Source organism: Ursus maritimus, unplaced genomic scaffold, assembly GCF_017311325.1.
Source record: "Ursus maritimus isolate PB19 unplaced genomic scaffold, ASM1731132v1 scaffold_9, whole genome shotgun sequence".
Taxonomy (NCBI): Eukaryota; Metazoa; Chordata; class Mammalia; order Carnivora; family Ursidae; genus Ursus; species Ursus maritimus.
The window spans coordinates 28,908,992-28,923,063 of record NW_024427107.1 but is presented as its reverse complement, the minus strand read 5'-3'; the positions used below and the strand labels follow the sequence as shown (position 1 = coordinate 28,923,063).

At 38.8% G+C, this 14,072-nt stretch overlaps 1 long non-coding RNA gene across 1 annotated transcript; it reads left to right on the top strand.

Moving 5' to 3' along the window:
• Positions 1 to 364: 364 nt before the first annotated feature.
• On the top strand, positions 365 to 13,859 carry LOC103661372. The gene is made up of 2 exons (XR_568052.2): positions 365 to 964; positions 13,372 to 13,859. It is a non-coding gene; the product is annotated as an uncharacterized LOC103661372 (long non-coding RNA).
• The last annotated feature ends 213 nt before the right edge of the window (positions 13,860 to 14,072 follow it).

Here is a 14,072-nt window from a genome sequence, read left to right as displayed (position 1 = left end):
AAAAGGAGTCACTGATGTGGCAATGATTGCACCAACACTGCCGAGTAAGAACTACTTCTACAACACCTGGTTTATATATTATTACAAATATATCAACTTTCTTTTTTTTAAAGATTATTTATTTATTTGTCAGAATTGGGGGGGGGGAGAGGGAGAGAAAGCACAAGCAGGGGGAGCAGCAGGCAGAGGGAGAAGCAGGCTGCCTGCTGAGCAGAGAGCCCCAGGCTGGCACTGGATCTGAGGACCCTGGGATCATGACCTGAGCTGAAAGCAGACGTTCAACAGACTGAGCCCCCCACGTGTCCCCAAATATATCAATTTTCAATCCCTCTTCACTCTCACAAAAATCGTATCCAGGTCTATAGCAGAATAATCCCCATCACTGAATGGATTTTTCTTCCCATATTATCCAAGTTCTCCTGTCCCCTAGAGGGGAGCAGGCTCCAGGGTAATTCCTGGGAGGCAGCTTTCTCAATTCAATTTAGGGCAGCTTACTTTGGGGAGGAAAATCTCCCAGATTTTGATACTCCTGAGAAAGGTATGTGAATTCCTGTCCCTCATTTCCAGCTCAAGGGGAATGGCTTCCCGTTTGCACCGGGCTCTGATCCGCTTTCTGCCCTTACTCGTTCCGAAACCGTCCAGCTGCGCACATGGGAGGGAAGTTTTATTTTCTGCTTTAGCAGGATTTGGGGGCCGGGCTGGAAAGACTTCTCCCATGAGCAGAACGTGGATGCTCGATATTTGTGTGAAACCCATACTTCCTGCATCCACGACCCCCCCACACCCGGGAGGCCTGGAGGTGAGGATTTAACCATCTGACGGGCAAGAGCAGCTGGGCCGTGACGTCATCAACATCCGCCCACCGCGCGCCTGAGGTTGACAAGGTCATGGAGGGCAGAGCTGTAAGTGTTGAACTTGGTACAGTCCTCGCACAGCACCTCTCCTCGACGACAGGGCTTCTCAGGTAAGCGAAACGTAGCCTAGGGGAAAAAAATGAGCACACAGACCAAAGAGAAAACAGTTAAACACAAAGTCTGTAAATGGCCTCCTTAGGGGGAAGGAGCCTGGAAGTTTCCAAATATCACGGGAAAAAAATCTTAAAATACTGAGTAAACATCCAGCATGGTTTCAGATAACAAATAAAAGAATAAAATACTAGTAAATGTTCCTAAGTTAGTTGCTAAATTACTAACATCCATTAGCGAAAAAGATTTGAAATTTAAACTAAGATGAACACTCAAGTTACTTAAAAAGTAAAGTGAGAATAAAAGTGGACGGGGGACTATTAAGCCTCAAAACTAGATGGAACACGAACACTGACAAAGGGCGGGAGGAGGTGCTTCGGGTCTGAATGCTACCCTAAATATGGCTAAAATTTTACAAAAAAAGATGTTTTCTATAAATGTTTGGAAGAATAGAATATCCAAAAGAAGCATACTATTGTTGTCTGTTTGGAAACTTCTGTATACAATCACTTCTTGTGTATAAAGCAAGATAATGCCATCTTAAATATTCAGAAACAGCATTAATCTCTTAAAAAGAACCATTAAATCACTAGTAGGAGGAGGCCTGGCTAGAAAGTCCGCATGTCAACTTAAGGTTATTGATTACTCTTAAGTATGCATTGGTAGAACACCTCTGTGTTTGGCTCATACTATGGTTTTCTGAGGAGTCCAGAACCTTAGGCGTTCACTGGGATCATCTTCCTGTCAGTGGGTCCACAACATTCACCAGGCTCTGTGAGCAAAGAGCACTGACAAAGGTCTTTTGGTCTGCTTTTCTAGATTTATGATGACACATTTTCCCCCATCAAAATGTTTATACATTTTTTTCGCCTGTCATTGTACTTTATCTGTATTTTTCTTGTTCTGCAGATAAATACAAAGTGATTAAAAGATGCTAATTTTAATTTCCCTTTTCATTTTTTACTAAGGTTTTTTTGTTGTAGTAATGCAATGCTAAAGTGATAGTATTGTCATTTTAAGAAGGTTACTTAGGCAATTATTTAACATTTTTAGGAAAAGATTTTGTGTATTTATTTGAGAGAGAGAGTATGAGCAGGGGGAGGGGCAGAGGGAGAAGAAGGAGCAGACTCCCCACTGAGCAGGGAGCCTGACCTGGGGATCATGACCCTGGGATCATGATCTGAACTGAAGACAGATGCTTAACTGACTGAGCCACCCAGGAGCCCCAATTATTCAACATTTTGCATTATATTTGGTTAAATAAGAACATTAAGATGAAATCTACTGGTTTTATAAAGGAAAAAATATATCTCTAACATGTGTATACATATGTATATATGCATGTGTGTATATATGTATGTGTATGTATATGCTAAGGTGTATACAAATTGGTCTTTATTACTTTAACACCTTAATACTAATGTTTATTCTTGTGAAATGTCATGATCAAGCAAGATGCATTGCCCTGAAAATTTAAACACACAATTGCAAAATTCTCATACTTCCAAAGTTTCATCCATTATGCCTATAAGAAAACTCCCATTTATTACTATACATGTGTAAAATATGGACCTAATTCAGTAACAAGTGTTTTATACAGCCTTTCCATACATTTCTGCATTATGAGATGTCTTACTGTACTTACTATAAGCATATTACTAGAAATTATGTCTTTGGTTTTGCAGCTTTAAACCAACCCTCAGCCTCTCAGCCTCTCAAAACAAGCAGTAACATTCCAAGTCAAAGTTAGAGCCCTGAGCACCTTAGAGAAGCATTCCCTGAAATCTATTCTGTGGACAGCAGTGAGAACCTGTGTGAAAGCCTGTGTTTTAAAAGAGTGGGGGGAGGAGGTAGGATCCTTGTTAAAAACATTTTGGGAAACATTTTATATCCTCCCTGTTGGAGATTCACAACATACATTAACATATTAAAGACTCTTACATTTATGCTCAATTGATTTTCAGCAAAGGTGCCAAGGCAATTCAATAGGGAAAGGGTAGTCTTTTCAACAAATGGTGCTGGGACAATTGGATATCCACATGCAAAAAGATATATTTAAACCCTTACCTCCCATTACACTCAAAATTTTAACTCCAAATGAATCATTCATCTAATTGTGAGAGCTAAAATGATAACACTCTTAGAAGAAACATAGAAAATCTTCATTTTCAAAATGAATATTATCAAAAAAGCACAAGCTATAAAAGAAAAAATTTAATAAGTTGAACTTTATCAAAATTGAAAATATTTGTGCTTAAAAAGCACCATTAAGAAAGTGAAAAGATATGCCACAGAGAAGATATTTGCAGATCATATTTGATTCAGGTCTTGTATCCAGAATACAAGGAACTCTTGCAACACAATATTAAGAAAATAATCCATTTTAAAAATGGACAAAACATTTCAATAGACATTTAAGCAAAGAAGATATATGAATGGCCAATAATACGTGAAAAGCTCCTCAGTATTATTCCCTATCAGGAAATCAAATCGAAACCACACTGAGATGCCACTAGGCGCCACTAGGAAGACTAGTTGGTGAAGATGTGCGGACTTTGGAATTCATACACTGCAGGTGGGAAAGCAAAATAGTGCAGCCACTTTGGAAAACAGTTTGGGGGTTTCTTGAAAAGTTAAGCATAAACTTACTATAACATTCACAGCTTTAATCCTAACTATACACCCAAGAGAAATAAAGACGTGTGTCCACACAAAGAGATGAATGTTCAGTAGCACTATTCACAAAAGCCAAAATTCACAACGGAAACAGTCCAAATGCCTGTAAACTCATGAATGGATTAAAAAGAGGTGTATCCATATGGAATATTATTTGTCAATAAAATAAACAAAGTACTGATACATGCTACAAAATGGATGAACCTCAAAAACATGCTTAGTGAAAGAAGCTAGACACAAAAAACAAATATTGTCTGAGTCCGTTTATACAAAATGTCCAGGAGAGGCACATCCATAAAGACAGAAACTAGACGAGTGTTTGCCTGGGGCTGGGGGTGGGGACTCAAAGTACTGGCAGATGAGAACAGGGGATGCTTTTTGACGTGATAAAGATGTTCTAAACTCGGATTGTTAGTAGTGGTTGTACAACTGTGTAAATTCACTAAAAATCATTTAATTGTACCTTTAAAACAAGTGAATTTTTCACGGCATATAAATTATACCTCAATGAAGCTGTTGTTGCTGTTTAAAGGAAAGGGTGTTCTCTGTTCGAAACAGTTTGGGAAACGTTTTATATCCCGGGAAACGTTTTATATCCCATCTCTTGGAGATCCACAACATATATTAACATATTAAAGCCCACGAAACTCTGTGGTAAAGAAACCTATTTAATTTTTTAATCCAACATAAACCAAATTTATATGACCACAGGAACTTTAAAAAAAATTACACCAATTAAATCGTTTCAAAATGAGCGTTAAGGGAAACATAATTAGGAATTGCTGAAGGGAGTTCTCTCCACTCTGTCCCTTAACTTCTCCAAACCCTCAGTCTAAGGAAATGGCAGACACTTGACGAATCCTGAGACTTTTAGCAAAAATAAATACAATTTATATATTTAGTGAGTCCGTATGAATCAGCAAACTGGAAAGGCCTCTCCACCCACCCATGACTGCCATTCTGGGTACCAGATTTCTGCTGGGGCGTCAGGCTGAGAGGCTGAGATTAAACAGTAATTATCAATGAAGCTGAATGTAATTAATTACATAATTTTGAGTTGTTCCAGGGTAATTCCACTACTAAAATTATATCATAATATTAGAGCATTAAGAAGGATTACTGTTAAAAAAGAAGTAGGTGTGAAGAAAGCGCCTGATGCATGTGCGAATCGCTTCCAAAGGACTCGGCTCCCGTTCGCGTCCTGTGGGGTGGCTGAATGACAGACGTGTGCTTGGTCGCTTCCTCGTAGGCATTGGTTAAATAATTGATGTGGACCACATCTAGAGTCCTGATCATGGGAATTAGCGTTGGAAAAAACCGGAAGCCCCCAATTCATAGGTCTTTTGTTGTCTATGGGGGTAGGGTGATTGTTGCACTTAAGACACGAGGCAGATTTGATTCGAATTATTTACATAAGGAAGGAGAAGAGGAATTTTTTAAAAGAAGCATTAACAAGATATATTTTGAAAACAAGTATTTATACTTTTCTGTCAAAGAAATGGGGGGGGGGCCCCCGGGCGGCTCAGTTGGTTAAGCGTCTGCCTTTGGTTCAGGTTATGTTCTCTGGGTCCTGGGATCAAACCCTGTCTGGCTCCCTGCTCAGTGGAGCGTCTGCTTCTCTCTCCCCCTCTGCCCCTCCCCCTTGCTTGTGCCTGCACGCTCTCTCTCTCAAATAAATAAATAAAATCTTAAAAAGAAGATTCTTTCTCCCTCTGCCCCTTCCCCGCTCACATGCTCTTTCTCAATCAATCAGTCAGTAAAACAGAAATGATTGTGGGAATGAGAAATAGGTAAAGGATTTATTACACCCAATTGGTTACTTTGTGAAGAATTTCTTATAACCTTAAAGAATGGAGCACCTGGGCAGCTCAGTCGGTTAAGCGTCTTACTCTTGATTTCAGCTCAGGTCATGATCTCAGGGTGGTGAGATTGAGCCCTACGTCAGGCTCTGTGATCACTGGGGAGTCGGCTAGAGATTCTCTCCCTCTACTCCTCCCCCAGCGCGTATACTCTCTCTCTCTCTCTTTCTCTCTAAAATAAATAAATCAGTCGTAAAAACAACAACAACAACAGACCTACTACAAATACCTATGTATGGAATACTATTGGTCTATGAAATGGATTTGCTAAAAGAATGATAATTTTTAATGATACTCTTCAGAAAAAATTTGGCTTCAAGCAAGGCACAGAGAATGTTATTTGTCCTTTGTCTTTATTCCACATATATGCAAATAATATTGATGAACCCAAAAGATACCAGCCAGAATTTCAGAAATGTTGGTGTTCGCATTTGGGAAGTGAATGGAAACTTTTGATGGAACTGTTTTAGGGGCATGCAAGGTAAAAGGCCAAAAGAACATTTTTAAACACCATTTTATATAAATTTTTCATTCATCCATTCATAGTAACTAGAATATTGTTTTAAACAAAAGTTTGTATTGAACAGGAAAACCAAAATCATCGAGAATTAAGCTTGTTTAAGCAAGAGAAGAAAATGACCCTTGTTCAAATAAGGGGAGAAAGCAAGAACTTTTTGATAATCTCTAAAATCTGAATCTGTGTTCTAAGTACACATGTAAACTGCAGCTTAATAACATGCTTATGACAGAAGAACAAGTCAGAAAGGCTGCAGGTATGCAACCCCAGGTCCCGTTGGAAACCCACACTACCGCCTTTCTCCCAACCATCCCCATCCAAGTTAATCTGATTTTTGTCCATAATCTAATTTTTGTTTACACCAACACTTCTCTATAAAATTTGGATTTCAACTCTATCTTACAAATTCCACTTCCACTTCTTACTGGCTTTCTTATGCTCATTTTAAGGTTTTCCCCTCAAAATCAGGCTTACCTCTGACAGTATCACATCTTCATATGTTCTTCATACCTCTTCATGTTGGCGGAATCTTGTTTTCTCAAAAACAGCTTTGCAATTTCTGATGTGCATTTGTTGTTTTCTAAATCGAAAAGTAAAACATTTTTCACTCGCCTTATGTTAACTCCAGGTTGTATGAGGTGTTGAGAATGTGAAGCAGTGAGATGGAGAGGTCAGGCAAAGACTTTTTTGGAGGATAGAAGTAGAGTTTATTTGTAAGGGGACTCTGTCCACTGATAGAAGTCACCTCTATGTGCCTCTGGAATCTGGGTAAAATGACAAAAGAGGGACCCCTGTCAAGACTTTCTCCATATTTATGTGTCACTTCATTTTAGCCTATAGCTTGAAATGATCTCTGTTCTCTCCTGCTGGATTCAAGCATTGTTAAGTACTTAATGACCGTTTTAAATGATTTTAATAACAATTATGTAATCACCTTCACAGAATGAGAGAAGAAAAAATAATCACCTTTGTTCTACTACCCTAATGCAACCTTTGTTAGCATTTTAGTATGTTTCCTTCCTTTTCTGTCAGCTCTCTTTTGCATAGTTGTGACCACAGTCTACGTACAGTTTGGGGGTCTGTTCTATAGAAAAAGAGCTCTGTAGTTACTAAACCTTCTTCGTAATCATAATGTGTGAGCTCTGCTTAATACAACATACTTGACAAGCTTTATTTTTTTGACATGTAAGAAATGATAAACAATACTGTGATGAGCATTTTTCTGCATATGCTGTATCAATATTTTGGGTTTAGTAATTATCTTTAATGAGTCTTCGCCCTCCAAGACTAGCAGTACAGCAGTGTGGTGCTCCGGGGGGGGGGGGGTCCACAATGACAATGGGTGCCAACCTTCTAAAAATTTGCACTGATTTTAAAACTTTAAAAAATGTATTAGGAATCAGATTTATAGTTTAAGTCAGCGACCACTCAGAATTATAAGCAAAAGAGAAAAGATGAAAAAAACACTAGGGGAAACAGAGGGTCTTGAAGTTCATTTTTTCCAACTGTATCCGGGAGGGTATCCTACTGCCAGAGAGCAACTAGAAATGCTTGCATTTGTTTGGTTGGATAGCCAAAGGAATGCACCCTTGTTAGTTAATGTCAGACTCCTGTCGACTTGACAGCTGCCATTTTCAAGGTCAAAAATAGGTAGTTTGACTAAACGGGAATAAAAGGAGAATTAGGATCTTTTTAAAAATTATTTATTTAAATAACTTCTATACCCAATGTAGGGCTCAAACTCACAACCCCAAGATCAAGAGTCACATGCTCTTCCAACTGAGCCAGCCAGGTGCCCTGAAAATTAGAATCTAATAGCCTTTTGTTCTTAATAAAAAATAGTTTATATGGGGCACCTGGCTGGCTCATTGAGTAGAGTATGAGACTTTTAATCTTGGGATAAGTTGGAGCCCCATGTTGGATGTAGAGATTACTTAAATACGTGAAACCAAAAAATAGTTAATATTTTGTCTTCATATTAAAGAACCCAGACAGGGACCCCTGACTGGCTGGCTTGGTGGGTAGAGCATGTGACTCTTGATCTCAGGGTTGTAAGTTCGAGCCCCATGTTGAGTGTAGAGATTACTTAAAAATAAAATCTTTAAAAAAATAAAGAACCAAGGCAGTGCTACTCAAGGTTATATGCTGCAGTATTTTCATAGATTAAAATGGTTGATAAGCCCCACATTGGTTTCTCCAGTCTCATTCTTCATTGCTTCCTCCCAAATAATGTATTTCATTGTTAATATAAAAGTGCACTGTTGTACTCTGAGAAGAACTTGGCAGTTCATAAATAAAGAATGGGGGAAAGTATGCAAATCTTTGCCAACCTCCAAGTCCCTTCAGGTTAATTTAACTGTCACACGTAATTTCCGAGGAAAGAAAGCAGCCCGTGTCTATAAACCAGCCGGTTAACTCATCTACACTTGCGTCAAGCATTTCACTCCTGTGTAATTTTTTCATCACAATATGATTTACTGTGACAAATGCATTGATGAGGTCAGGAACCACATTTTGCTCAAACTGATTATTCAATAACTGTAGGCAAATCTTGAAGCATCCTGCAGCAAGTAACAGGTCCTTCGTCACCACGTCACAAAACACCAGCCTTAGATAATTAAATTTCCCATACCTATAACATGATTCTTTACATGTCAGTAAGATAATAATAGAGTTGTTGTTTATAATTGCTTAAAATGTTCTTTTCTGCCTCCTCAGAAAAAACAAAAATCCAGACATCACAAATGCATTTTTAGCATATCTGTTTGAACTATAATGGGCTCTAATTAATTTCCTAGGGACTGTTTGTCCTAGTTTGGGTCATCCTGTTAGTTCTTTTTTTTTTTTTTTTTTTAAAGATTTATTTATTTTATTAGAGAGTGGGGTGGAGGGGGAGGAGGAGGGGAAGAGAGAGAATCCCAAGCAGACTCCCCACTGAGCATGGAGCCCATGTGGGACTCGGTGCCATGACCCTGAGATCATGACTTGAGCCGTATTCAAGAGTTGGACGCTTAACCAACTGAGCCACCCAGGTGCACCCATCCTGTTGGTTCTAATCCTGCTTGCATTTGGCCATGTTGCTTCTTACTGCACCTGGATTAAGAACAGAAATAGAAGAGAGGGCACTGGGGCCCCAGCCCTGCCCTCTATTTCCACCAGCCTGTGAAGTGGTGGTGGCTGTTCTGGTTATCCATTGCTCCATAACAAGCTACCAGTACTTAGTGGCTTAAAACAACAACCATTGTTTATTTCGCTCATGAATATACAATTTGGGACAGGGTTCAGCAGGGACAGCCTTTTTCTTCGCACAGCACCCACTGGTGACAACAGCTGTGGGCTGGAACCATCACCCAAAGACCCACTCACGTGTCTAGCAATTGACGCTGGCTGGAAACTGGGACTTTAGCTGGGGCTGTTAGATGGAACACCTGCATGTGGCCTTTCCATGAGCCTGCTTGGCTTCTTCACATAGTGGCTGGGTTCTAAGAGCACATGTCCTGAGAGGACAGAGCAAAAGTCCATGGCATTTTTATGACCTACCTTTGGAAGTCATATGGTATCACTTGCAACTGTATTATATTGATCAAGGCAGTCACAGAGGTCCACCCAGATTTAATAGGAAGAGACCTAAGCCGCACTACTTGATGGGAGGAGTGTTGGGTCTCATTGTACAGGAACACGTGGAATAGGGTATATTGTGGTGGCCATCTTTGGAAAATAAAATCTTCTGCAGATGCTAAATGAATCATTCAGATAGAAGTATTTATTTTTTAAAAGTCTGTTTTTAAAAATATTTAGGTACTACCATTGATCTCTAAGTACCATTATCTAAACATTGACAGTATCTCAGGGATAGTATTGGTATGTATTGAGCACTATGTTAGGGGCTAGGATTCTAAACAGGAATAAGATATTGTCCTTGCCTTTAAGGACTATATAATCTCTTGGGAGAGATCCTGAAGTAAATAATCACAATTATATGTGATAAGTGCAACAGTGTACATATTAATATGTATGTGAAACGTAAACTGCCTCTCATTCTATCTTAGTGAAACATAGAGGCCTTCACAGAGGAGGACCCTTTATGCTGGCTCTTAAGAAGTGTGGTAATAAAAAAGGAAGGGGAGGGAATTATTTATAGTGGCGGGAACAGGATACCTCATCAGCTATATTTCTAATGACGATACCAACTTTCAGACTATTGGAAATAAATGATCTTGTACTCGGGTTATTCAGGTTGCATCTTAAGTTTAATTTTTCATGTAATATTTCTGAATAGGTCATAATTGACTTAGTGACACTTTAATATTTTACAAAGAGAATGACACACTAAAAACCAGGAATTAGTACATAATAGGAAATGTTATAAATGTATAATAACTCTAAATACCTGATGTTTCCACAAGACACTCTAGTCTACCAATAAATGTGCATTGAATCAATGAATAAATAGCCATTTGTCATTGTTCTCAAAGAGAACTGTTTCTCAAGTACAACATGTTCCTTAATGACTCCTCAAACAAACTTAAGTCACATCTACGTGAGATCAAAGAAGATGTTTTTGGGTGAAAAATAAACATCCAAATCCTTTTGCATCTGCATTTTAGCTTAAATGAGGTCATTTTATGCATATAATTCTGAGATGTTTTCACTTCAAATTGATGGTGGTATTTCTCATGTCAGTTCATATAGTTCTACTTCATTCTTTTTAACATGTATCTAATAGGGTGTCTTGGTAGGTATGTACCATAATCTAACCATTCTGTACTTACGGGCACTAAAATATTTCTAGTGTTTCGCTATTACAAACAGTGGCATCTCTGGATGATCGACTGTGGATTGCTTTGACTTTACTGTATTTTCTGAAATTTCATTTGTAAGTAATATGAAAAATACAATTTGGCTTTTAAAAAGATACCAATGCATCAGATGCATAGGGTAGCCAGACGTAGGTTCTTATTATATAAGTAGGTTGTTCACGTTTGGTTTTAATTCTGCTCCCCATTTCATTTCAAAATGTTTGTTTCTAAGGGGAGTCTTCCAGAAAAAAGCCTTCTGATTGGCCTTTTAGTCACCCTACTTTTACTCCAGCTAGGCAAACAGTATAGAAGTAAGGGAAACATTTTGGGTAAACAGTTGAGAACAGGTTGGAAATGGAATCCTTATTTGGACAACTTTTAAAGAAATACCTTCTTGCATGTGGATTTATCTATTGGAGAGTTTGGATTATTTTCTTGTTCAAAGTGTACTCCTTGTTAGAAGTCAGGACAGTGATTACCCTCGGATGGACAGAAAGTAACTGTCAGGGGTCCTGGGAACGACAGACTTCCAGGGTGCTGGTAATGGTGTTTCTTAAAAGGAGTACAAGTTTCACACAGATGTGCTCTGCTCACTTTGTGACAATTCATCAAGCTCTGTACTTGTGTTGCCTTCACTTTTCTCTATTATGTTATTCTTCAAGTACAGGTTAAAAAAATAAAGCACCATGGAATGAAAGATGAAGTCATTTTGACAAACTCAAAGAAATCAATGAAATAAAGGGATGAGACAAGAGGACTTGTAATTTGAGTAGTTTCAGGACAAAATGCTATCTATATATCATTCAAGAAAATGAGAAAAGGTAGCTAATGACAGAATTCCCACCATATCAAATAATATTTTTGCTCTCATAAAAAAATTTAACAATATTGCAAGCCTTGACTATTATTTGTTTGTCTTATCCATGAAGTTGTCACTGTTAATCTTTCCCAGGTGAATCCCTCCACCTCTGTACTTGATCTCTCACCCCCCAAATCCACCAACACTCTACTACATTAATTAATCATGCCCAGTCTTGGCCTTTGCACTGTTTCCTTTCCCTCAACCCATAAAAAAGCGTCTCCCAACAACCAGCCTCCTTTCCCAGTGTTTGTCTTCCTCTCTTGTCATTTCCTCCCCTTTGTGAAGTCTTCATCTTCTCTGTTTTTAACTGTTAATTCCATGCAACTACAAATGGCTATGTTGGTCTATTGCATTATTACATGGTATCATAATAATTTATGTGTTGCCCACCCCCACACTATCAGACTAATAGCAGTGAAGAGACCGTCCATACTTACTGTCATATTAGCAGAACTAAGTACGATGTCTTCCTTTCTGAAAACTTCATTCATTGTTACCACCAAGAAACTCTTAAGTAAATGACTCCCCTAGGGCCATGATATAAGAGCACATTCCATTTCCTTCCTCACTCCACCACTGCCCCTCCGTTGGGGTCTAGATCTCTTCTGACTCAAGCTCTCTTAGAGTTGGTTAGTCCTGTAAGCTCTGGAATCTGTCCTGCCCACCACCATATTCCCGGTAACTGACCAAGTGCCCAACTCATGGCAGATGCTTCATAGATCTTCCTCTAATAAATGAAATGAAGGAATAAATGAATGAGTGAAAAAGAAGAGTGGAATGTGAATCCGAAGTAGACTGGAAAGGTTGTTGGAGCTGGTACATACATAAGACATTTCTAGTTCTCATTCTTTGCTGTATCTTAGACCAGAGCAGTGTTTTTCAAACTACTCATTAAGATCAATTAGTAAGTTGTGAAATCAACTTTGTGAGTCATAATTGACATTTTGAAATTAAATAGAATAGAGTAGAACAAAACAAATAGAGGAACAGAGTAAGATGGAATGGGATAGAAAATAATCAGTGAATTGCAGGAGGCAAAGGAAAGAACTGTTTCGTGGCACTTTCTCAGTTATATGTATACATGTAAATGCCTGTTCTAGATTTCAGTTTAAAATTTTCTTATGTGTGTCAGGCTCAAAAATTGGAAAGCTACTGCCCTAGTAGCCCGTGCAAGATAGAGTTAATGAAACTTCAGAAGGTAGATAGCCATGAGAGAAATTAGGTTATCATAAAGATCAGCAAAGTTTGAGCTGCTTATTTCTTTATTATTTTTTGTTATCTTTTGGTATTTTTGGCAGCACAAAGTCTTCTAAACAAGTTAATCTTCAACTCAAAGGTACAGTTCACTTCAAAATGTCCCAAAAAACTTCTTGAAATAGGAGATCGATAAGTCAACTATCTGTATAGAATATATTAATGTACCAGTGTCACAAAAACACATTATACAGGACTCGGTGTGAAGACAGCATGCACTACTTCTTTTCTTTGTCAAAAAATAGTTTCAGTATATTTTAGATACATATATGCCATTTAATATAGTTTAGGGATATTTTTACTTAATTCTCAATTCTCTAAAAATGTTCTTGGGTTCAGGTCTGCCTTTACATTTTCTTAATTCAGTAGCAGTTTCTTAATGAAATCTCATTTTCCTTTCATGTAATATATCTACTTTTCTTGCTCTCCTTCCAATCAGATTGCGCTGGTGACCTTCACTTGTGACCGGTCACTTTGACTCTCTCTGACCATGTTACCCTGAGGTTGAAAGTTACACTACAGTACCCGCTTTTGGATCTTGCCCTGGACACCCACGTCTGGCAGGAGGCAATTCTTAGAGCCCTAGACAGAGATAAGGGATCATGAGGTGGCTTCCGTCATCACATGGAATGCGATGTTGGGAAAGCAGGTTGGGATGACATGCTTGCCCGTAAAAGCAGGGGCTGGGTGAGCTCTGCCTGAATCACATGGACGAAGAATGGGAGGAAGGATGACATCAGAGATCTTGAGAAGACAAAAGACTGAACCAAACAAACAAGTGTATCCCCCGAGGAGGTCTTCCAGCGTCCAGGCTCCGTTGCACATCGAGCCTTCTCTAGACTGCTGACTGTGGCATGCATGCATGCGCTGCTGTGGAAGGCCCAGTTGTCACATACGCTGTTATTAAAAATGCTTTCTGTTAAGGTCTCCTATATCCAGATTGCATTTGGGAGGAAAGGAAGAAAGCCTGAAGCAGCCAAGAGACAGAACCAGACCAGACAGGTGATTCCAAACACTTTTCTTTCAGGTACATAAGAGAGCAGTTTTTGTTTGCTGTTTTCTCAAAACCTATTGTAATCACAAAGGGAAGACAGTGAAGGAACATCGACTTCAGGTGTGGTGAGATTTCTGTCATTGGGA